We start from the raw sequence: 23,075 nt of genomic DNA, 5'->3' as shown, positions 1-23,075 counted from the left end.
TAGGGAACATTTGTTAGTTATAGATTAGACTATACAGAAGCTTTATATGGAATATACGATGGACTATGACTAGTGCTTTGCTAGGATATTGTCTATTATGTGATTTCTATATTACTATACTGACAGAGCCAGCACATGTTAACCACTTCCTAGCTAGATCTTTAACTAGTAGCAGATCTCTGCTGTCAAGGCTTGCTACGGTTTAAAGGGGATGGCTAGAATTAGGCAAACATGACAGCTTTTTTTTTTTTTTTCCAAAAACAGCACCACGCCCGTCCACAGGTGGTGTATGGCATTACAAGTTTAATTCACTTTAGTGAAGCTGAACATCTAGGCACAAGCCATGGAGAGGTGTGGCACTGTTTCTGAAATAAGGTAGCCATGTTTTTCTAATCCTTGTAATATTATAAATGTGAAAGTTTGTGTGTTTGGATGTTTGTTACTCAATCACACAAAAACGGTTGAACGGATTTGGCTGAAATTTGGCACATAGATAGTATATAACCTGGATTAACACATAGGCTACTTTTTATCCCGGTAAATGACATGGCTTCATGACTGTTATGAATTTATGTTGACATACTATATTACACTGCTCTTGCAGCAGCCTTATCTCAGGTTCTGATAAAGCCAGGTCCACTGTGTACACGTATTTGCATATTTTCTGATCTGCTCCAGGCAGTGCTGACACACCTGATGGGAAAACGCCTTTAATCAAAATTGGCAGCTTGCTAATTTTAAATGTGCCTGGAAAAAGAAAATCTAATTTGTTGCAAAATTCTAAAACAACGAGAGCTATGAAGGTAGTCAGAAGTCACAGAGTTCTCCTCAATCGGAGCTCAGGGGGATCATTGACGCCAACAACATGCTCATTATATGTATATATGTATATCCCAGAGAGCTGCTGAGATGCTGGAACAATCACAGGCATGGCGTGTGGAACAAGTTCAGCAGCAGGACAGCTTGCGAGTTGTTGAAACTCCGGAACAGGCGAACCATCGACAGCAGCAATTATTGAATATAGGCAGATCATCAACGTCAACAACACGCAGACGAAGTTGCGGACTGAGGCTATCCCATGATATTTGTATATTTTTGCTCAGCATAGCTTTAGACAAAAAATAAGACTAAGGTTCATTTCCCACTTAAGGCTATGTAGCGAAACGCTGCAAAAAAACATGGCAGAAGCGTATTGTATTTTTTTCCCCGCAGCATTTATTATCGCATTTTCCCAGAGTTTTCTTCTGCGGACATTCTGCCCCTATTATATCTGTACAGAAAATGGCAGTTTTTCCATAGGTATAATTCACATGCTGTCGATGGAGTCTGAATGTAACCTGATACAGTAGTTACATACTTTATGGGAATAAAAGGATTGAAAAAAAAAAAGAGAAAATCCATGTGAATAAAAAAAAAAGGGGCCACACGGTGGCTCAGTGGTTAGCACTGCAACCTTGCAGCGCTGGAGTCCTGGTGTTCAAATCCCGCCAAGGGCAAAAAACCATCTGCAAGGAGTTTGTATGTTCTCCCCATGTTTGCATGGATTTCCATCCCATATTCCAAAAAAGACATACTGATAGGGAAAAAATGTACATTGTGAGCTCCATGTGGGGCTCACAATCTACATTTAAAAAAAAATAAAATTACAGAAAGTTCATAAAAAGAAAGCATACGGTACAAATAGTGAAAGGGAAAAACCTGCATCGGTCTTTTAAAGTGCAATGAGGGAGAAATCGCAGAGGGCGATAAGGGGAAGGCAAATTTACTAAACAGGTTTGTCTCCTCTATATTCATAAAGGAAAACAAAATGTCATGTGAAATGCAGAGGGACAAAGTAGGCTTTACATTAAATGTCATCTGTTTCACCAAGGAGGAAGTGCCGAGCTTCCTTAACCCCTCGATTTTCCGATTTTATGCTTTAGCTTTTTTCCTCTCCACTGTCCAAAAACCATAAATTTGAGTCATATGAAGGAGTATTGTTTGTGGAGTACCATAGTGGTACCATTACTTTTCCTTGACCTGTGGTTTGACCTTGGCTTGTTCCTGACTGCATGCATTTCTGCTGGTCCTGTTCTGCTTGTTATTCCTGTCCAACTTTCTGTCTTCTGCAATGCCTTGGTGCTTTGTATTAATATCTCTCGGCCCCCTGGACCAGCTGCTACCATTACCAGCAACACCTCAGTTTGGTGGACTGTGATGTCCTGCCCAACTAGTGCATGAGAATACATCAGGGGGGTTTAGAGGAAACAGTATTTGAGCTCTGTGCACATCTTTATAGGCAGCTCATCTGATTTGGATGCCTACTAGTCCGTTACTATTATTATATTGTACAACGTACAACCCCGAAGAGGAGACTGGAGAGTGAGAGTAAAGATGACACTGGCTGTGCCACCTGCTAGGCCGAGGGCGCTCCACTCTCACCCCAATCTCTCTCCAGGGCTGTGCGCAGCCCAGGGGAGTCCTGCAGCACTACCTAATGGAGATGATAGTGGTCTTGTTTTCCCCGGGGCACTTCTAGTTGGGAGAGGGGACCTCTCCTAGCTGAGCTGGTGTGATGGTGTTTGAAACGGCCTTTGATGTTGAATGCAGGCACCACTCATGCGTCCAGTGTTGCAGGGTAAACCAAAGAACTCTTTTATTGAACAGCTTTAACAGATTCATCAGCAGCTTCTCTCGAAGCATTGGGGCCACCCCCAGTGCTGTCTGAGTGCTGGGGCCCGCTCCCAGTGCTGTGAAAACTCATTTACATACCGAAATGTACCAGGATTGTAGGCGAACGCCGGCGAGGAGATGACGATGAAAGGTAGGAGACGAATAGCCTTTCTTAAGGCTATTCCGACGTGGTACCTACAAAAACTTGTATCTGACTGATAGGATCCCTTTAAATTCACATAAGCTAGCAGTATAAATAGGATCCTTGAGATGGGACAACCCCTTTAAGCGGATTGGTCCCCAAGCAGACCCAAAGAATGGGAACACAAACGCTAGTGTAAACCTAGTGTTACATTGCTTTCTAGAAAACCATATTGTATGCTACCTTATAATACATCACTCGAGCACTCTATATTTACTTTCGTTACTTACGTTGTTTTTGCATACTATTTAGTGCAGTCACATTCATTTCAGAGAATTATTGATGTGTAACATCTTTCATTCTCACTATCCATTTGTATTTATTTTATATAACCGGACAAAGGATTTATGATGACAACCCCGCGTTCTGTGCCATCCCAATAACAATAATTCTCATCTTTATTCACATCCACTTGGTTAATGATAGTTCTCCTTTGATGATGATCACATCCGGGCACATGTCCTTGTCTCTCTAATATAAAAGTGACACATGGCACATTTACTCATCTGCCATCTTTGAGACTTAGCCAAGCATGAAAGTAGTATTATAATGTTTTCTATGGTTCACTGATAAGGAAATAAGCCAAATGCTTCTACAAAGTATTTCTATTAAAATCATTGAACAACCAGTTTCTAAATTTTCGTTTTGCTCAGGGCTATCTTGTGAACGTATAAATAGTGACCTCCAATACAATAATAATTTGTTAAAGGGGTTGTCCATGAATTGGACAAACTTTGAAGGGTCCTGGGGCAAGTGTAGCATAAAACAAAGCTCATTTGTCCCTGGCGAAGTCTATTTGGTCACCTGCCTTGCCTCAGTCCCCGGAAGTCTCTGTGATCATTGAGATCAATTATATAAGAGGGAATGTGGGTAAAAAATATGCAAATCTATTCTCCAGGATGTAATTAGGAGAACAGTGCCTCTGTATGTGTTATGGTCAGCAGGGTTTATTAAAAAAAAAACTAAAATGAAGACCCTGCGGAGCCCTCTGGGCTACTGACTACTAAAAGCCTGGTGTGAACAGTGTCTGACAGTTGATGTCACTGCCAGCAAAATTAAATGACCAGGTGTGCTCTGCTGCAACTCACAGAGGCCTGTGCAGTCAGAACAGCCGCACAAATAAACAAACTGGCTAGCCTGAACTCCAGGACTAGCCAGAGACCATGTAAACCCTGTGTGCAGTTGTTCCACCCAACCACCCAGGCAACTACTGCCAAGCCCACTCCCAGTCACCCTGTCTGAGAAGTATTGCTAGCTGACCCTACTGAGTTTTACCACAAACACACAAGGCAGCATGCTGCCTAACAGTGACATTGCTATCTCAGGGGCAATTTACTAGCTAGGGCAATTCTTGTTTACAGGCTGGAACCCATACATACACACATCATTTCAGGTTTTGGAATGTGATCATAGAACGCCAGGCGTCCAGACCAGCCCCCTTATATAGGCAAGGGGCGGTCACCAGCCCAGCTGCCCAATCCGAGCGTCCATTGGTCGACACACCAGTCTATCAAAGACCCGACCACACCCGGCTATTGCAAGGCAGGTTAACCCCTGCAACCCTGGACTGTGCAGAGGAACTGACAGCAACGCCCAGATCATGGCCGCAGTTACTGCACAATCCTAACAGTATGCTGCCCTCTAGAGGGCAGTCTCCTTAACATCATGCATGACTCAGTTAATAAGCCTACTAACATGATGCGGATTTAATTGCCAAATTAGTATTTCTATTTCAAAAGGAACAGATTCCCAGCTATGGACAGCACTATTTCAGTCTTTTGGACCTCCTCAGCATAGCGCAGGGATACTGATTTGGCAGATTGAGAGACTATAGACCAGGGTCAGGGGATAATCATACACATTAGTGAGAGTGTGTGCCTACATAGGCGTACGGAGACTTACAAGTCATTCCTGTTCTGCTAGGGATCCTGGGTAAAAAATATGCAAATCTATTCTCCAGGATGTAATTAGGAGAATAGTGCCTTTGTATGCTGCCCTCTAGCGCAGGGATACTGATTTGGCAGAGTGAGAGACTATAGAGGGAATGGTGACCTCACTTACATATTATTATTATTATTTGATGATGGATACTGGAACGCCAAGGACAGGTGAGTATGCTTTTTTCTTTGGAAATCTAAAGAGTCGCGCTGGTACTTCTTTCCCTTGGTTTCACGTATATGTTTCTCGATTTGATTAATCGCATCATCAATCTCTTTCTTAAAAGTTTCCAGTTCTGAATTAGATAACTTCTTTTTCAAATCACGTTCAAGTTTTTCAATATCAGTGGTGAGTTCATCAACCATTTTTGAATTGTATTCTACAATTAATTCCATTAGGGACTTGCTTGCTCCATTGCATATGGTTTCCCATTTATTCAAGAAATCTTGATGTAATTCATTAAATGATGGAAAGATTTGAATTCGTAGGCCCCTAGGAATAAGTTGTTTACTTATATAATTTTCCAGAAAAGATTTGTTCCACCACATTTTAAGTTGTTTAATCTGTTGTTGTTTAAATTGTTGTTTAATCTCACGAATTGAACGTTGATCTGCAGTCTCAGAAGGTGCACCATTACCTCCAAAAACAGAATCTAGTTGGATACGCCATGACGCTTCCCTAGCCCTAAAGTCCATCCTATTAAATGGAATAATTAAACAATTAGTGTCAAACAAAAAATATAGGGCAATTTTAGGTAGTATTATCAAAACCATACACATTGGCCTACAGGCCAACTACCACATAAAAGACAACAATATTATAAAAAAATATATATAAATTTATTGGAAAAATACATAAATAAATAGTAATATAAATTCAGAGGTAATTGGTGCAACCAGCAATAGATGCAATGAAATACATACTAATAGGCTTCCATGGGGTAATATGCTTTATAATTAGTCAATGCAATATTCAATGAAGAAGATACTCATAAAAGTGGGTATCATTTGCTATATATAAGTATACAGAAGCTTTGAATCACTAAGATTCTTACTAAGAAGCCAATGTGTTTACATTTGAGTGTTTTACAGACATAGTATTGCAGACATAAAGAAAAGCATGTGAGCTATTTGAACATTACCTGTACGTATATCATGCACCGATACGTGCCCCGACGCGCGTTTCACCACGCAAGTGGCTTCGTCAGGGGGAGATAGCTATGTGGCTGAATGCCTATTGCAACATATATATAGTGTCTGGGTAATTCTAAATTATATCCAGCTGCCTGAAGAAAAACCATGCCGGAACCTAGGCCAGAATGGCCGTACATTGCAGACGCGTCCGCGCACTCCAAAACAATTAGTGCGCATGCGCGAGTATATCAAAGTATCGCGAGACGCCTACATTATGCTGTGTGTAAGGAACGAACCAACATATACTGCGCATGTGCGAGACGAACCTCGCAAAACACCGCACATACCACAGGATGTATATATCTACAAGGATTGGCATAAGAAGTTCTAACTAGGATATATAGCTGCACACGGAGAACAATTAGATATATACTGTGTACATAGAGGAAACATCTTAGAGTGCAACATATACCAGATGGCAAAGACGGCACATTGCATCAATTTATATAGCAGATCATCCATTCTTATTAAGAGCAGTGCCATTACTGCAATAGTAACGCATCAAGTGTGAACAGTGCTAAAGGTTAAATACCTATGAATTCAATGTAAGTGTAAATAACAACAAACAATTATATAAATTATTACATGCAAATAGTAATACATTATCAATACATACTGCAGGAAAAAATATATGCAGTACAAAATAAAGTGACGTGAATGGTGAGAAGTGCGCAGTGGCGAAGTGAAAAAATAACAGTGTGATAAATTGTATATATGATATATAATAAACTCTAGTTAAGAACATAATGCATCATATATCCCATAGGGAGCTCCATACAATAAGTACCATAATAAAGTGCACAATATACATATATATCATTTAAGTATTAATAAAAACTGTGTAAAGAGTAAATGATGCGTTGCGGTTTTCAATTCATTGAATCTTTTTCTTGTTCTTATAATGGTTCATATAATGTAGATACCAGAACACTATATAAAAAAGAAAAAAATAAAGAAAAAACTTTATAGCTATCTCCCCCTGACGAAGCCACTTGCGTGGTGAAACGCGCGTCGGGGCGCGTATCGGTGCATGATATACGTACAGGTAATGTTCAAGTAGCTCACATGCTTTTCTTTATGTCTGCAATACTATGTCTGTAAAACACTCAAATGTAAACACATTGGCTTCTTAGTAAGAATCTTAGTGATTCAAAGCTTCTGTATACTTATATATAGCAAATGATACCCACTTTTATGAGTATCTTCTTCATTGAATATTGCATTGACTAATTATAAAGCATATTACCCCATGGAAGCCTATTAGTAGGTATTTCATTGCATCTATTGCTGGTTGCACCAATTACCTCTGAATTTATATTACTATTTATTTATGTATTTTTCCAATAAATTTATATATATTTTTTTATAATATTGTTGTCTTTTATGTGGTAGTTGGCCTGTAGGCCAATGTGTATGGCTTTTTCTTTTAAAGCGGTATTCCCACCTCACATACTCATCAGTCTTTACTGCTGTAAAATCTTCTTTCTTCCTGGTTTCTTGCATCATTTGGTGGGCGGAGTTTCACATGCAACCTGCAGTTTAGCTCCGCCCCCAAATTCGCGTGTAGCTCCGCCCACCCATATTGGACTATGAAGTACAGGCAGCAGCAACTCCATTCTGTGTTACATACAGAGACTGCCTGTCTCTGCCATAATGAACACAAATGAGTTAGCTGGCCTGATAACTGGGAGAACAGAAGAAATGAAAGTAAGATATCACTGTTTTTGCGAATATGCAAATGATCTCTTTGGAGCAATGAGGACATTTCCATTGCTCCAAAGAGGTAAGCAGTAAATCCATCATTGCTCCTGTTATGATATAACCTGAGGAGCAATTTCTAAAAATTGCAGAAACTGCTAGAAAACAGAGAGCAGTAGAACAAGCTAGCAAAACCTCACACTGCACTTGAAGATGGGACTAAGGCAACCCAAAGGTCACTTTCCACCAAAGTCTTCTGCGAAGGCGGTTGGACTTAAACTGGATTTGGACCCAGGAGAGGGGACGCTCACACTTGCCCCCGTGTGCGCCCGCCGAGTCTCCATCCTGTTCCCCAGAGAAACTGCATAAGGGACAGCGTCCCAGCAGTCATTTTTAAAACCCATTCATTTGAATGGGTTTTAAAAGCAAACAGCCAGTGTTTGTATGTAGTCTTTCTGTGGAGAAACCATTTTTTGGCCGGACACAAAGTCCTGCATGTCTGCCCCCTGTGCTTTCTGAAGGTTCATTTGCATACAGCGAAGAAATGAAAAAACACCGGTACGGCGGTGCGAACAGAATAATAAAGGTAGGAAAAGAATAGTCTTTTTTTAAGGCTATTCCGACATGGACTTAGTTAAAAATTGGATTCTAATGATAGAATCTCTTTAAAGTAGTAGATGCGGTGCAGCAGCCTCATTTACTGCCTAGTGGTGGTTCTGGGGAAGTGCAGCCCCGCTCCTATAACTTGAATAGAAGCACCTGTCCATGCCGCCAGTGCAACGCTGTAACTTGCCGATCTGCATGGGGTTCAGGTGTCAGATCCCCTCCGATCACATACTGATAACCTACTGTATACTGTGGATAGCTCATCAGTATGAATACATCTATAGTGGCTATCTGTACAAGCAGAGCGCTCCGAGAAGGATTAGAACATTTATAACACTGAGCGAGCTCTTTCTAACCTCTCAGAATTGCATTTTTGGCCTCTTACTTGTTAAAAAAGCAATTTATTTTCTTTAAACTCTCCTATTTCTGATTTATGAGAATTAAAGGTTTTTCTTGATAGGCCTGGCGTATCAGCCTCCTCAAAGATCCTTCACCGGTTCTATCCTCTTAAGAAATGAATACTGGCACATACTGTAATTTCCAATTTAGAACTGTAATACAGATTTATCATAGGTCAAAGCGAGTCTTTGCTGGATCTAATGACCCTTATATTGAATTGTTAATGAAATGCCTGCTGGGCTTTAATGCCGACACCAGTAATTGAGTTATCAAATGAATACTTAACTGCTGAGAACAGTCTGCATGCAGAGGTCCCTGGCTGCGATGTGACTGAGCTACGGATCTATTATTTTCTATAGGGACATAGGATGCTTGGAGGATCCAGTATGACAATGCGCTATACAGTGTTGGCCAAAAGTATTGGCACCCCTGCAATTCTGTCAGATAATACTCATGTTCTTCCAGAATGATTACAAGCACAAACTCTTTGGTAATATCTTCATTTATTTTGCTTGCAATGAAAAAAAACCACAAAAGAGAATGAAAAAAAAGTCAAATCATTGATCATTTTACACAAAACTCCAAAAATGGGCCGGACAAAAGTATTGTCCCCCTCAGCCTAATACTCGGTAGCACAATCTTTACACAAAATAACTGTGCACAACCACTTCCGGTAACCAGCAAGGAGTTTCTTACAAGGCTCTGCTGGAATTTTAGACCGTTCTTTTTTGGCAAACTGCTCCAGGTCCCTAAGATGTGAAGGGGGCCTTCTCCAAACTGCCATCAAGAGATCTCTCCTCCCCCACAGGTGTTCTATGGGATTCAGGTCTAGACTCATTGCTGCCACTTTACAAGTCTCCAGTGCTTTCTCTCAAACCATTTTCTAGTGCTGACCTGAAGTGTGTTTTGGGTCATTGTCCTGCTGGAAGAGCCATGACCTCTGAGGGAGACCCAGCTTTCTCACACTGGGCCCTACATTATGCTGCACAATGTGTTGGTAGTCTTCAGACTTCATAATGCCATGCACACGGTCAAGCAGTCCAGTGCCAGGGGCAGCAAAGCAACCCCAAAACATCAGGGAACCTCCGCCATGTTTGACTGTAGGGACCGTGTTCTTTTCTTTGAAGGCCTCTTTTTTTTTTTTTTTTTTTTCCTGTAAACTCTATGTTGATGCCTTTTCCTACTTTTGCCTCATCTGACCAGAGAACATTCTTCCAAAATGTTTTTGGCTTTCTCAGGTAAGTTTTGGCAAACTGCAGCCTGGCTTTGTTCTGTCTCTGGGTAAGAAGTGGGGTCTTCCTGGGTCTCCTACCATACAGTCCCTTTTCATTCAGACGCCGACGTATAGTACGGGTTGACACTGTTGTACCCTCGGACTGCAGGGCAGCTTGGACTTGTTTGGATGTTAGTCAAGGTTCTTTATCCACCATCCGCACAATCTTGCATTTAAATTTCTCTTCAATTTTTCTTTTCCGTCCACATCTAGGGAGGTTAGCCACAATGCCATGGGCTTTAAACTTCTTGATGACACTGCGCACGGTAGACACAGGAACATTCAGGTCTTTGGAGATGGACTTGTAGCCTTGAGATTGCTCATACTTCCTCACAATGTTGCTTCTCAAGTCCTCAGACAGTTCTTTGGTCTTCTTTCTTTTCTCCATGCTTAATGTGGTACACACAAGGGCACAGGACAGAGGTTGAGTCAACTTTAATCCATTTCAACTGGCTGCAAGTGTGATTTAGTTATTGCCACCACCTGTTAGGTGCCTCAGGTAAGTAACAGGTGCTGTTAATTATGCAAATTAGAGAAGCATCACATGATTTTTAAAACAGTGCCAATACTTTTGTCCACCCCCTTTTTTATATTTGGTGTGGAATTATATCCAATTTGGCTTTTTGACAATTCTTTTTGTGATTTTCCATTGAAGACAAATTAAATGAAGATAATAATACCAAAGAATTTGTGCTTGCAATCATTTTCTGGAAGAAAATTAGTATTATCTGACAGAATTGCAAGGGTGCCGATACTTTTGGCCAACACTGTACTGTGATGAAACGAGCCAACTTGTGTACTGTATATATTCATTACTGAATTATATTGTTCATGTATATATCAGTAGTGAATACTTAGTCACTACCGTCATTGCAATATGATATGTAATAAGCAATATGTTACACTAGTATGTGTGTTATAAGGGCCAAGGACTGGTCAAGAGTAGAATATTTTCTCACTGTGAGCACTGGACCAGACTCCCTGTTGTTTTATGAATTGGTCTGGCAACCGTTCTCTTTGAAGTAATAAAGACCAGGCCAGGTTTGCGGCCTAACAACTCTCTGTCACTGCCAGGCTCACTCAGACCGAAAAGAGGGGGGGTTGTGACACTAGTTACCTCAAAAGCCAGCAGGGATCCAACTTTCTAAAGTGGAGATAGTAAAATTCATGCACCAACTTTCCCAGATGAGGATGAATTAGCTCATGCCCCACCTTAGGGAGCTGTAGAAGTGGAGCACCCTGGCAGGGGCGCAGCTAAGGACAAGTCAGTATTCACTAAACTGTGAATACTTTGGAGCTTTTGTCACACTTTGGAAGTCAGCGAACAAGTTGGGTACGTACATCTCTTCAAGTTTCCTGAAAACAAAAGAACTCTAAGTTAAGGTTCCTTTTATTTCTAAAACTGTTTGTTTTTCACACATGCATATATATATGTGTGTGCATATATATATATATATATATATATATATATATATATATATGTGTGTGTGTATATATATATATATATATATATATATATATATATATATATATCATGGTACTCTGTGTGAGCTATGAACCCATTACCCTTGGGTAGTATGTTTGTGTCTGACTGCTATAGAGAAGTGGGGATATATAAGCGAGGTTTTTGCTTAGCCTGCCAAGTCAATAGTACTTTTGGGGTGCAAGGACTGTGTTAGGATGCAAATTGAGCATAAACCACACCCTGAGTAAAGGGTGGGTGCAAGTTTTTTTTCTAAATGTAGATTGTGCGCCCCATATAGGGATCACAATGTACATTTTTTTCTCCTATCAGTATGTCTTTGTAGAATGGGAGGAAATCCACACAAACACAGGGAGAACATACAAACTCCTTCCAGATGTTGTTCCTGGTGGGATTTGAACCCAGAACTCCAGTGCTTCAAGGCTGCAGTGCTAACCACTGAGCCACCATGTTGACCCAAGGGTGGGCGCAAGTTTGAGTGTGTGACCCCACGTCACGTGCTAGGATGGTCTGTATGTGACCTATACAATGTATAATAAAGTCTTTGTCATTAAATTGTTCGGCCTCGCATGAGTTAGGCATATGACATAGATGTGTAAATACCGATTTAATAACATATAATACTGTAATACATGTTTAGAAATCAACCGTCTCCATAAAGAAAGGCGTAGGTGTCTTGGTTGTATCTGTGTTTTTGTATGCCTCAGTAATACTCCTTATTCAAACATTTCCATGAGGAATAACAAAGGAATCGCACAAAGCAGAAATGTCCCAGAATTGTTACTGTATGTGGAATACAAGGACGAAGAAACCTTTCCAAAGGATCATTGAAAAAGTTCACCCCTTTATCCAGACCAGTTCACATAGACATATATTTAATTCCGTCATATACTGTACATACTGACTATATTCTTTGATAAAACCCACACTTATTCTCAATTTTGGGTTTTTGGTTTTAAAAAACAGGTTTGTCAGGAGTAAAATTAATCATAACAAATAAATAAATAAATTAAAAAAAAATATACCGTATGTGACACTACTTTTTATGTGTGTATATTTGCCACATTATTGCTCTACTGGCACGATAACCATATTGGAAGATCTAGTTATACAGGGGTTAGTGGTTAGACCACCGCTGTACAATGTCTAAATACTGCTATAAGATTATTAATATTCATGGTGCCAAGTCTCGTTTGTTAGGCTGTGTGAAGTGCTTTGGGGAGGGAGGCCATTACAGTCACCTAGGGTCTCCTGCACATGTATGCAGATGGAGGGGGGCAATTTTATAATGGATTGCACATCCGTGCGTCTTCCATCCACCATTGATTTCAATGAGGGGCTTCAGATGCATTGAGGGTTTGCCAGACCTACAAAGGCTTGCCGGTATAAAGGAGTTGAGTCTTGGAAGCTCTTTGCTCTGAAAATCCCAGGATGAGCAGACGATTAGGGTCCAAACACGTTGGAATAGATCAATAGGATTTGTCTAGGGTCAGGGGATAATCATACACATTAGGGAGAGAATGGAAACTTCCAAGTCATTAATCGAGTCATGCATGATGTTAGGGGGCTGCCCCTAGAGGGCAGCATACAGAGGCAGTGTTCTCCTAATTACATCCTGGAGAATAGATTTGCATATTCTTCACCTAGGATTTGTCTAAGGACAGTTGTTGGGCCGCCCTTGTTAGAGGCTAGTGGTCACTTAGGGAAATATCTCTATTTCCCTATGCGTAGGACTCGGTGATCCACTGTGAAGACATAACTTTCTGTCCCCACTGACCACTATTTACGACTAATTGGTAAGACGGTTGTAACTTAACTCACATCATATTATATTTGCACTAATTTTCTTGACTCATAAGATTTTTATTTTTTTTTAAATTTATTAAAAGTTGCTTTTTTACTTTCTGCTCGATGATGCTCGAGGAGTTCCGGCTATGCTAAGAAACAGTCATCGTACACAGTTACCTGAAGATGTTTCTGTTCCTGGTTTTTGCTTTGGAGTGTAAAGCAATGAGAAATAGAGAAGGCGAAGATCTAAAGGCTGTTTTTCCACTGTTCTGTATCATTGCCGCGTGCCGTAGACCTGCGCTTTAACAAAACCATAAAAGATACGTTTGATTCCAGTTGGCGTTCCTAATACCTGCAAGGGGCGACCTTACTCTTTGTAGATTAGTTTGTCGCTTTAGCAAACATCTTTGAGTCTTGTGTCACCGCTAAGGATTTATAAAAGCTTCATAAAGATTTAGTTTGCATCCTCATCTCCCTTTGTCAAGAAGAGTGGGAGGTGACGTGGCATTTCCATAGCTTTTAGCAGTTCAATAAAAGTGAATAAAGTCGTTGTTATGTAAGATTTCAGACATCTGAAACTGAACAGAACATAAGATAATACCTACAGCATTACAAGGCGCTAGTGTCAGAGGTGCAATCAAAGCGACAGATGTATTTTTAATCTCTCTGAAATGATTTCTTTACCTATACACAATAGAAGAAAAGTCTGTGTCCCCGAATTATTATCTGTAGGTCTAGTCACATTACAGAATGTATCAGGGATTTCATAAAAAAGCAAGAACCTCATTCTGAGGAATAGTATTAATTGTATTGCCATCCCGGAAACTGACTTTTTATTTGTCTGCTCTTCTTCTAAGTTATCCAGCGTTCCTCTGCACAAAATGCAGTATGTAGTATGTGAACTGAAACCAATAAAGTATATGGGCAAAGGTATGTGGGCCCCCTAAAGGAAGTCTGTCACCAAAATCCAGGATATCATCCCACATAGATAGATAGGCTTAGGCCAGCTGAATCATATGGAGTTTTCCCCTTGTGAATCCGTGCCTCAGTTTCTGAAATATCGCCATTTATGTCTACATGAAATGAAGGTTGTACCACTTAAAGGGATCCTATCATTCAATCACTTTTTTTTCTCCCTAACTTCTTCTCCTACCTTTTGTTGTCTTCTCCGTCCACCTAAAATCATGTTTTTACTCAGTATGTAAATGAATTCTCTTGCAGCACTGTGGGCAGGCCCTAGTGCTCAAACAGAACTGGTAGCATCCCCAATGCTGCGAGAGAACTCTCCAGCGCCGCCTCCATCTTCTTCTGGAACGAGGTCTTCACCGCGTCTTCTTCCGGTGGCAACTTCTAACTTCTAGGCCTCGGGCCTAGGGCAAAGCCGACTGCGCATGTTCATGGCCACAAGAAAAATGGCCTCTTACATAGTATTGTAAGCGGCTACTTTCTCGTGGCCGACAGGCATGCGCAGCCGGCTTGCCCTAGAAGTTAGAAGCCACCACTGGAAGAAGACGCAGTGAAGACCTCGTTCCTCCATCAGAAGAAGATGGAGGCGACGCTGGAGAGTTCTGTTGCAACATTGGGGACCCCCCAGTGCTGCGAAAGAGCTCATTTACATATCGAGAAAAACTGGGATTTTAGGCGAACGACGGCGCGGAGAAGACAACGAAAGGTAGGAGAAGAATAGCCTTTCTTAAGGCTATTCCGAAGTGTTAGGGAGAAAAAAAACTGATTGAATGATAGGATCCCTTTAACACTTCGGAACACCGTCATTGCTCCAAAGAGCTCATTTGCATGTTGATATATTTTCTTCAGTTTTTTTTTATCTCGGCAATGGAGATACACACCGATACACATTTTGCCATTTTACCCATATTCCTTGCTAACTGATTCATAGTATTAAATGTAGGATGAGGAAACCCCCATGTCAAATCATCCGATGGTAAAAATGTTGGTGTCTATAGTGCAAGTAACAGCAATAGTAGCTCTGTTGGCACCTGTTATCCAGTTAGTGCTAGCAAACCACTGTTGGCCACCACTTACAGCAGGCGTATTCTTGCAAAATAAGCAGACTGGATGTTTTACTCATCATCTCAATCACAGTGGCAAGATAATGTTATCTTTGACAGCGATACTGTGACTTGGAGCCAGTGGTCTGCACATTCCTCCTCCTCCTATACAGTTAATTTTTAGCCCAATTTTCCTATTCCGCCAGCTCTATCTTTACTGATCCCTGGTGGAACACGTGTTCTGCTAAGAGAATATACTGTAAAGCAGAGTGTCCTATAGCCCAAATATCAAAACCTGCCAGAAGTGGATCTGCTTCTACTGTGGTCAGCTTGGGAGTTGGTGACACTGTAGTCTCAAAAGACAGACCTAGGGCATGTTCCGGTGGTGGTGGCAGAAATATTTTGAGCATTGCTAGTGGTGGGTTTGTGTTGGTATCTTCCATGCAAGAATTTTTTTCTACATTTTCGACAACAAATATACTGCAGTTTTCAGGCCGTGGCTGATCAGGCACTAATATAGAAGCTACATAATGTGGCATTCCCTGCTCCTGCGGAAAAATAAAATTGGACAGTAATGGGAGCAAAACCATCCTCCTCCTCGTTGTCCTTCCAGTAGACAGGCCACACCCATAAGTAGTAGCTTGGTCATTGTCATTATTTTCATCTGCTTCTCCTAGGCCTCTTCTTCTATGACCAGGAAACAACAATATGCACCCATACCCAATGAACTTTAGATTGAGCAGATTGGACCAGTGGTAGGAACTGGACACGTTTTCCATGGATGTTTTGTCTTGTCCACCCTTCAGTGTTCTGTAAGAGAAGGGATTCAGCGCTGCAGATGGCGTCATCATACAGGAACAAACAAATTTGTTCTCCACAGGTATTGAAACAGAATTACAACTGCGAAAAAATTTCCTACTGTGCCAGAGTCAGTGCAGCAGCTCCTATTGGAGGATGCAAAGACTTGGAGTTGGTCGATGTTCGTTTAAAATCCATCCGGGATAAATTAATCTTTACAATTTAAGCTAAACACCCCAACCCCCCCTTCCCTCCTCCCCCGTGTACCTTCTAAGTTACTTACTGTATATTTTCCAATTTTCTGGTGATGTTCTGTTTCCAAAAGGGGAGAAACGGAACGTCACCAATACTAACCGTCCCCCATCGTGCTTACCTATTTTCCATATTGGATCTTCTGGGCACGGGATGCCACTTCATCTGGGCTACTGCGCATGCCAGCACTCCCGCTCTATGGGAGGAAGTGCTGGCCACCCAGATGAAGTGACGTCCCATGCACAGAAGGTCCTGTCCAGAAGACCGGTAAGTATGATGGGGGGGGGGGGGGGGTTGAGCTGGTTAGGAAGGCCTAGTAGTGGATGACATAGCTGGTGAAAAAGGGAGGGGGAGTGAGTGAGAGAGGGAGGTGGTGTGAGTCAGCTATGAGTGGCCCAAGGCATCATAGTAGTTGTAGGAAAACAGAACAGGAAGATGCCCATGTAAACAAATGCAGAAGTTGCTAGAAACTCCTTTAGAAACCCAGAAATAACTCAAAACACTGAATTCAGCACACTGTCGACTTTCCCGTTATGTGCCCCGGGGGAAGAGCTATCGGTGCCCTTACTGATATCTCTTCACTGTCAGAAGGGCATTCCTGACAGTCTAACTGGGAACGCCCCTCCTGTACTGTGTGTAGCACTATACTGTGAGGGGGCTTTCCTCACCACTCAGCATCATTGCTGGGCGGTATGAAATGCCCCCTCACAATATAGCGCTACACACAGTACTGTTAGGAGGGGCGTTCCGAGTTAGACTGTCAGGAACGCCCTTCTGACAGTGAAGAGATATCAGTAACAGCACCAATAGCTCTTCCCCCGGGGCACATATATAAAGTATATAAACCCGCATGTGCCCGAAGACGTAAAAGGTCCTCTTTAATAGAACTATCTAACTTTTTTTAAAAAATTATTTTGTGTCCAGAAAACCCCTTTAACATTAATCAGTTTGCCATACATGGATTTTTGTATTCTGTAGTTTAAGTATACAGTTTCATAAGTTAATACTTTTATACCAATTTTCCTTTCACAAGAACAGATATTTTTCGTACTTTATGTTCTGATCAGCAATTATCTACAAGGAAAAAAAAGTCATTACAGATTATCTGTTGAATACATGAATAAGATTTAAGTTCTGTCCCCGATGTATTTAGTGTTGAGATGAGATAATAGTTGGTATGTATTAAAATGTCATACTACCTAATTTGAGTTCTTGACATTTCAGTGTATTCAATTGATTGTGATGTAACAAGGACAGCCACTTCTCCCTTAGAAATATCAACCTTTTATCTATACTTGCTTTTAAGTTATCCAAAGATGAAGATTACAACTTTGGAGGGTTTTTTATATAATAGATTCTATTGAATTAAAAATGTATAAGTTCTTAGTATTAAAAATGTAATTTAAAGGGACCTGATACTGGTATATTATTGAATTAACCCAGGCAAGCAGAAAAACATCACAACGTCTCATGCACTTGATAGATTTGGGGTACAGCATTCTGCTTGGCTTACCGTACACCCAACTATGCTACTTCACATCTGCGGACCCCATAGACTATAATGGGGTCCGTGTGGTTTCCACTCGAAATATACAGAGAGAATAGTGATTCTTGCAGGACTTTTCTCTCCAAACGGACTGCATAGTATTCTATGGGTCCGTGAGTTTCTTTAGGTAACCGCTTTTTTATGTGTCTAGGTTTACGTTCGGGGGGTCCCCAAGCAGACTCCCTGAACGGACACCCGAACGCAGATGTGAACCTAGCATAAGGCACCATATTTGTCCTCGAAATAATGACTATGATGTGTGATCCAGATAACTGAGCAGTTTTTTGTGTCTCCCAAGACTTTTACAACTTAGACCCAGTTCACATCTACGTTCATGTTTCCGTTTGGGGAATCCGCTTGGGGACCCCTCGAATGGAAACCTACATGCATAAAAAAGTGGTTACCTAAGGAAACTCGCGGACCCCATAGACCAGGGGTCGGCAACCCCTGGCACGCGTGCCAAGACTGGCACGCGAGGCATATTTTGCTGGCACGGCAGGCAGCCTGCAACTTTCATACACTAAATTGAGAGAGAGAGCGTCCTTTCAGTGCTGTGGTAGAGCTGTGGTGTAGGACACGCCCCCTTCTCTCACTGCCCACCAATCAGAGGTGAGCCTCTCACTGCACAGGATAAGGGCTCCCTGGACCTGCTGCTACATGTGAGGAGGAGCTCCTGCCGTCTGCAACCCTGAGGAGGAGAGGAAGCTCCGGGGAGCAAAGTGAAAGTAAAAACACCAGGTATGTGTGTGTTACTAACTATTCTTATTACTGTCAGGCATTTGGGGTGATTAAATTAGTTTCAGTAACTCCATGTGCCTCACATTAATAGCAGTTAACCCCATCATGTCCCTCACATTAACCCCCTGTGTGCTTTACATAAGGGACACTGATATGTGAGACATATGGAGGTACTAATAAAGGACCTATATAATGAAGATATTCACTTATTACCTCCATATGTCTCACATATCAGTGTCCCTTATGTAAAGCACACAGGGGGTTAATGTGAGGGACATGATGGGGTTAACTGCTATTAATATGAGGCACATTGAGTTGTAACCTGCAATGCACATGACCAGGCTCTTTATCTACAACTGCAGATAAAGTACAGACCTATATATTTCAATTTACCCATATATACAGCCATTCTTTTTGTGGCTGTGTATCTGGGCCAAATTGAAGAGCTGAAAACTATTGAGCAGGTCCTATACATACCCTATATCTGTCTGCACTTGCAGCCCTGTCAATTCATTTTTAATGTATAGGTCAGTGAAAATCACATGCGTGCCACTTGTATGTAGGAGTCGTAAGGCTGAGGCCCCACGTTGCAGAAATGCAGCATTTTTGTTGCAGATTTTCATGTGGTTTATTTCAACCAAAGCTAAAAATGGCTACAGAAGGAATGGGAAATATATAGGAAGCTTCTTATACGTTTCCCTTCTGCTCAATCCACTCCTGGCTTAGGCTCAGAAAAACGCAGCAAAATATGTAACAAAAAAAGCTGTGTTCCAACAACGTGGGGGCCTTAGGCTAAAACCCCACGTTGCAGAAACAGCTTTTCTTTGTTGCAGATTTTGCTGGGTTTTTTTGAGCCGAAGCCAGGAGTAGATTGAGCAGGAGGGAGACATATAAGAAGCTTCCTATATATTTCCCATTCGTTTTCTAGCCATTCTTGGCTTTGATGGAAAAAAAACCGCAGCTAAATCTGCAATAAAAAAGCTGCATTTTTGTAATGTGGGGCCTCAGCCTTAGTGTGATTCTATTGGGTGGTGACACTGTAACTAGATGCAATTATAGCCAAATCCAGTTCCTGGGCACCAGTGCATTCACTTTGTTGAAAGTGTGACACCCATTAATTCCTGGCGGGGGTTTTGCTGTTACTGCACCGCCAGGAACTAAAAGTGACAAATTAATCTGCGTTTCACTTAGGGGGCGTTCACACTACCGTCGGTGTCCGACAGCTAGTGTCCGCTGCTAATGTCTGTTCAAAATCTTGTGTGGACATTAGCAGCGGACAGTAGCTGTGTCTGTGACATTTTGCATTGATTTAAATGGACATCGGGTGCATTCGTTTACTGTCTGTGGGTGTCCTTAAGTGTCCGTTCCCAAAGATGTCCGACTTTTCAAGCGGACAGAAAAACCTACATGTCGGGTTTTGCTGTCCGCTTGAAAAGTCGTACATCTTTGAGAATGGACAGCTAAGGACACCCACGGAGTGTAAAACAACGCACCCGATGTCCGTTTAAATCAATGCAAAATGTCACGGACACAGCTAGAGTCCGATACTAATATCCGCACAAGATTTTGAACGGACATTAGCAGCGGACACTAGCTGTCGGACACCGACGGTCGTGTGAACGCTCCCTTACAGAAAACTGAAGTTACTAACGGCCGAGGACTGGATGGAGCATACAGGTACATTGTGTGTCAGCGCTTTACTGGTATGACCTCACTCTGCTCCCAGTCACATACATTACCACTAATTGTGGGTTACGCATGTACTTACATTGCTTCTAAAGGAAAAGAACATGTGTATCCAGGCAAATAGTGGTAAGCGCATGTGGCTGGGAGCGCAGTATGACAGCACCCCTATGTTGTGGTTTGTGCTATATGACTTTAGTGTAGGTGTCGTCAGCTTCATAATTATTGCCCGGCACTCCGAGGACCTCATCTTTGATTTTTTAATTTAAATCGGCACACCGAACAGAAAAGGTTGCCTACCCCTGCCATAGACTATAATTGGGGCCGTGTGGTTTCTGCTCGGTTTCTGTAAGGGTGCATTCACACTGAGTAAACGCTAGCTTATTCTGAACGTAAAACACGTTCAGAATAAGCGGCGTCTAAAGCAGCTCCATTCATTTCTATGGGAGCGGGGATACGAGCGCTCCCCATAGAAATGAATGGGCTGCTTCTTTCACTCCGTGCAGTCCCATTGAAGTGAATGGGGAGTGCCGGCGTGTACGCTCCGGCATGAGCAGAGCTTGCCGTATACGCCGGCACTCCCCATTCACTTCAATGGGACTGCACGGAGTGAAAGAAGCAGCCCATTCATTTCTATGGGGAGCGCTCGTATCCCCGCTCCCATAGAAATGAATGGAGCCGCTTTAGACGCCGCTTATTCTGAACGTGTTTTACGTTCAGAATAAGCTAGCGTTTACTCAGTGTGAATGCACCCTAAGTATCACTATTCTCTCCACATGTTTCATGCAATAACCACACGGACCCCATTATAGTCTATGGGGTCTGCGGGTTTCCTTAGGTAACCACTCTTTTATGCGTATAGGTTTATGTTCGAAGGGTCCCCAAGCGGAAACCCAGGGACCGTTTGTGGACCTAATCCGCTTAAAAAAGCAGTTACATGAGGGGCAACACGGTGGCTCAGTGGTTAGCACTGCAGCCTTGCAGCGCTAGAGTCCTGGGTTCGAATCCTGCCGGGAACAACATCTGCAAGTATTTGGTATGTTTTCCCTGTGTTTGTGTGGATTTCCTCCCATTGTACAAAAAACATACTTAAATGAGAAAAAAAAGTACATCCCTATATGGGGCTCACAACATTAGAAAAAAAAAATGGGGTTACACTCGGAAACCCGCAGAACCCATAGACTATAATGGGTCCACCAAGTTTCCGCCCGAAAAGGTGGATGCTTGCAGCAATTTTTGCTTTTTTTAATCCCCAAGGGAGACCTAGCACAGGTGTAAACTTAGGCTCAGGGCCCCTTCACACGGAGTTTATGCTCCGTTTATTCAGTCTACACTCCGTGTATTCTGTCCATTTTACACGTGTAAAAATACACGTGTAAAATGTAGTTATCCATTGACTTCAATGGCTTGTTCGTATAACGTGCGTCTATTTGTGCACGTTATATGAACAAGCCATTGAACTCAATGGATAACTACATTTTACACGTGTATTTTTACACGTGTAAAATGGACAGAATACACGGAGTGTGAAGGGGCCCTTACAATGGAATCTTACTATAGCAAGCAGAGTACCTATGGTTAAGTAATAAGGAATCATAGGAGTCCCAATGTTCAGCACCCTATGAAAACAAGGTCATATTATAAAAAGGGCAAACACTAAATTCCCTCCAGCCTTTTCCAAATACTCGCAGAATCTGTCAAAAATCATGCAGCGTGTTAGTGGGGTCAGTCGGGCATCGTGTCCATCATAAGTCACATCCGTCACTGCCATTTTTTTCATTCTGCTGTTTTTATGAACAGCGGTGTACGTGTGAATTTAACCTTAGATGACATTTCCGTAAGATCTATGGACGGCATACATTTCAGGACACAATGCTCCACGCTTCTGTAGTAAACTTCCAGATCATATTACTTGTTGAACCATAGGGCAAACCTGCAAATACTAAAAACCCTGGCCGTTATGGCTGAAATCTCACTGAAATAAGATAATATAATGTGTTTTGTGTGCTCATAATATTTTATGCAATCCCATTGCAGAAAGTGCCGGCTTACTACATAACCATTGTTTAGCTTCTATGCCAAGGGGAATTAGTCAGCACCATTCATGGGACCGGCGAAATGAAAAGGGATTTTAATCAGAAAATCAGCTTGGATCAAAATCTCATGTTGCCTTGGAGGTGACTTGGCGAGAGAATATGTATAGCTCAGCAATGGAAGTTTTCTGTGTACCTGGCAGCTGACTTCTTATTTGTTCCTAGTAATCTTTTGTTTGCTCCGTTTCTGGTTAAAATATTTATTTTGATCTAAAAAGCTTTAGAAAAGTATGGAATCGGCAAATAAATACGGCGTCCGTAACCTTGTGCTATCTCAGGAATGAGTAAAGATTATATTTAGAGAGGAGTTGTCGGCTCTCCTGACATGTCTTCTAAGAAAATAATGGCTCTATTCTATTCTATATTCTATATTCTATTCTATATTCTATTCTATATTCTATTCTATTCTATTCTACTATTCCTTTTACAAATTTATTAGTAAATTGACAACTGGCTGTTACCATTCCACTTGTCAAAGGAGTGATACTACACAGTCTGGCACTGTCGGTCCTTATTGGACAATGTCACACTCCGTAGGGACCCTCAACACACTAAGGGGCTTTTTACTTTTTAAAGATTAAGGGCCAAATAGTAATAATAAAATGCATCAATACAAAACATTTCTTAATATATTCGGCACCATTTATCTGATTTATTTTTAGGTCATTAAGCACAGATGAGATGTTCTGATTGCAAGCTTACTGCCCCTCCCTGTGAGCAGTTC

At 41.6% G+C, this 23,075-nt stretch overlaps 1 protein-coding gene across 1 annotated transcript in view; it reads left to right on the top strand.

Annotated features, from left to right (window-relative positions):
- Positions 1-23,075, top strand: part of ACSS1 (acyl-CoA synthetase short chain family member 1) — a 413,920-nt gene that overhangs the window by 134,527 nt on the left and 256,318 nt on the right. The gene's annotated exons all lie outside the window — the stretch shown is intronic.

The sequence above is a fragment of the Leptodactylus fuscus genome, chromosome 3, assembly GCF_031893055.1.
Source record: "Leptodactylus fuscus isolate aLepFus1 chromosome 3, aLepFus1.hap2, whole genome shotgun sequence".
NCBI classification, from domain to species: domain Eukaryota; kingdom Metazoa; phylum Chordata; class Amphibia; order Anura; family Leptodactylidae; genus Leptodactylus; species Leptodactylus fuscus.
Note: the sequence above shows the minus strand (reverse complement) of the source record. Positions and strands in the feature narration are given on the sequence as shown.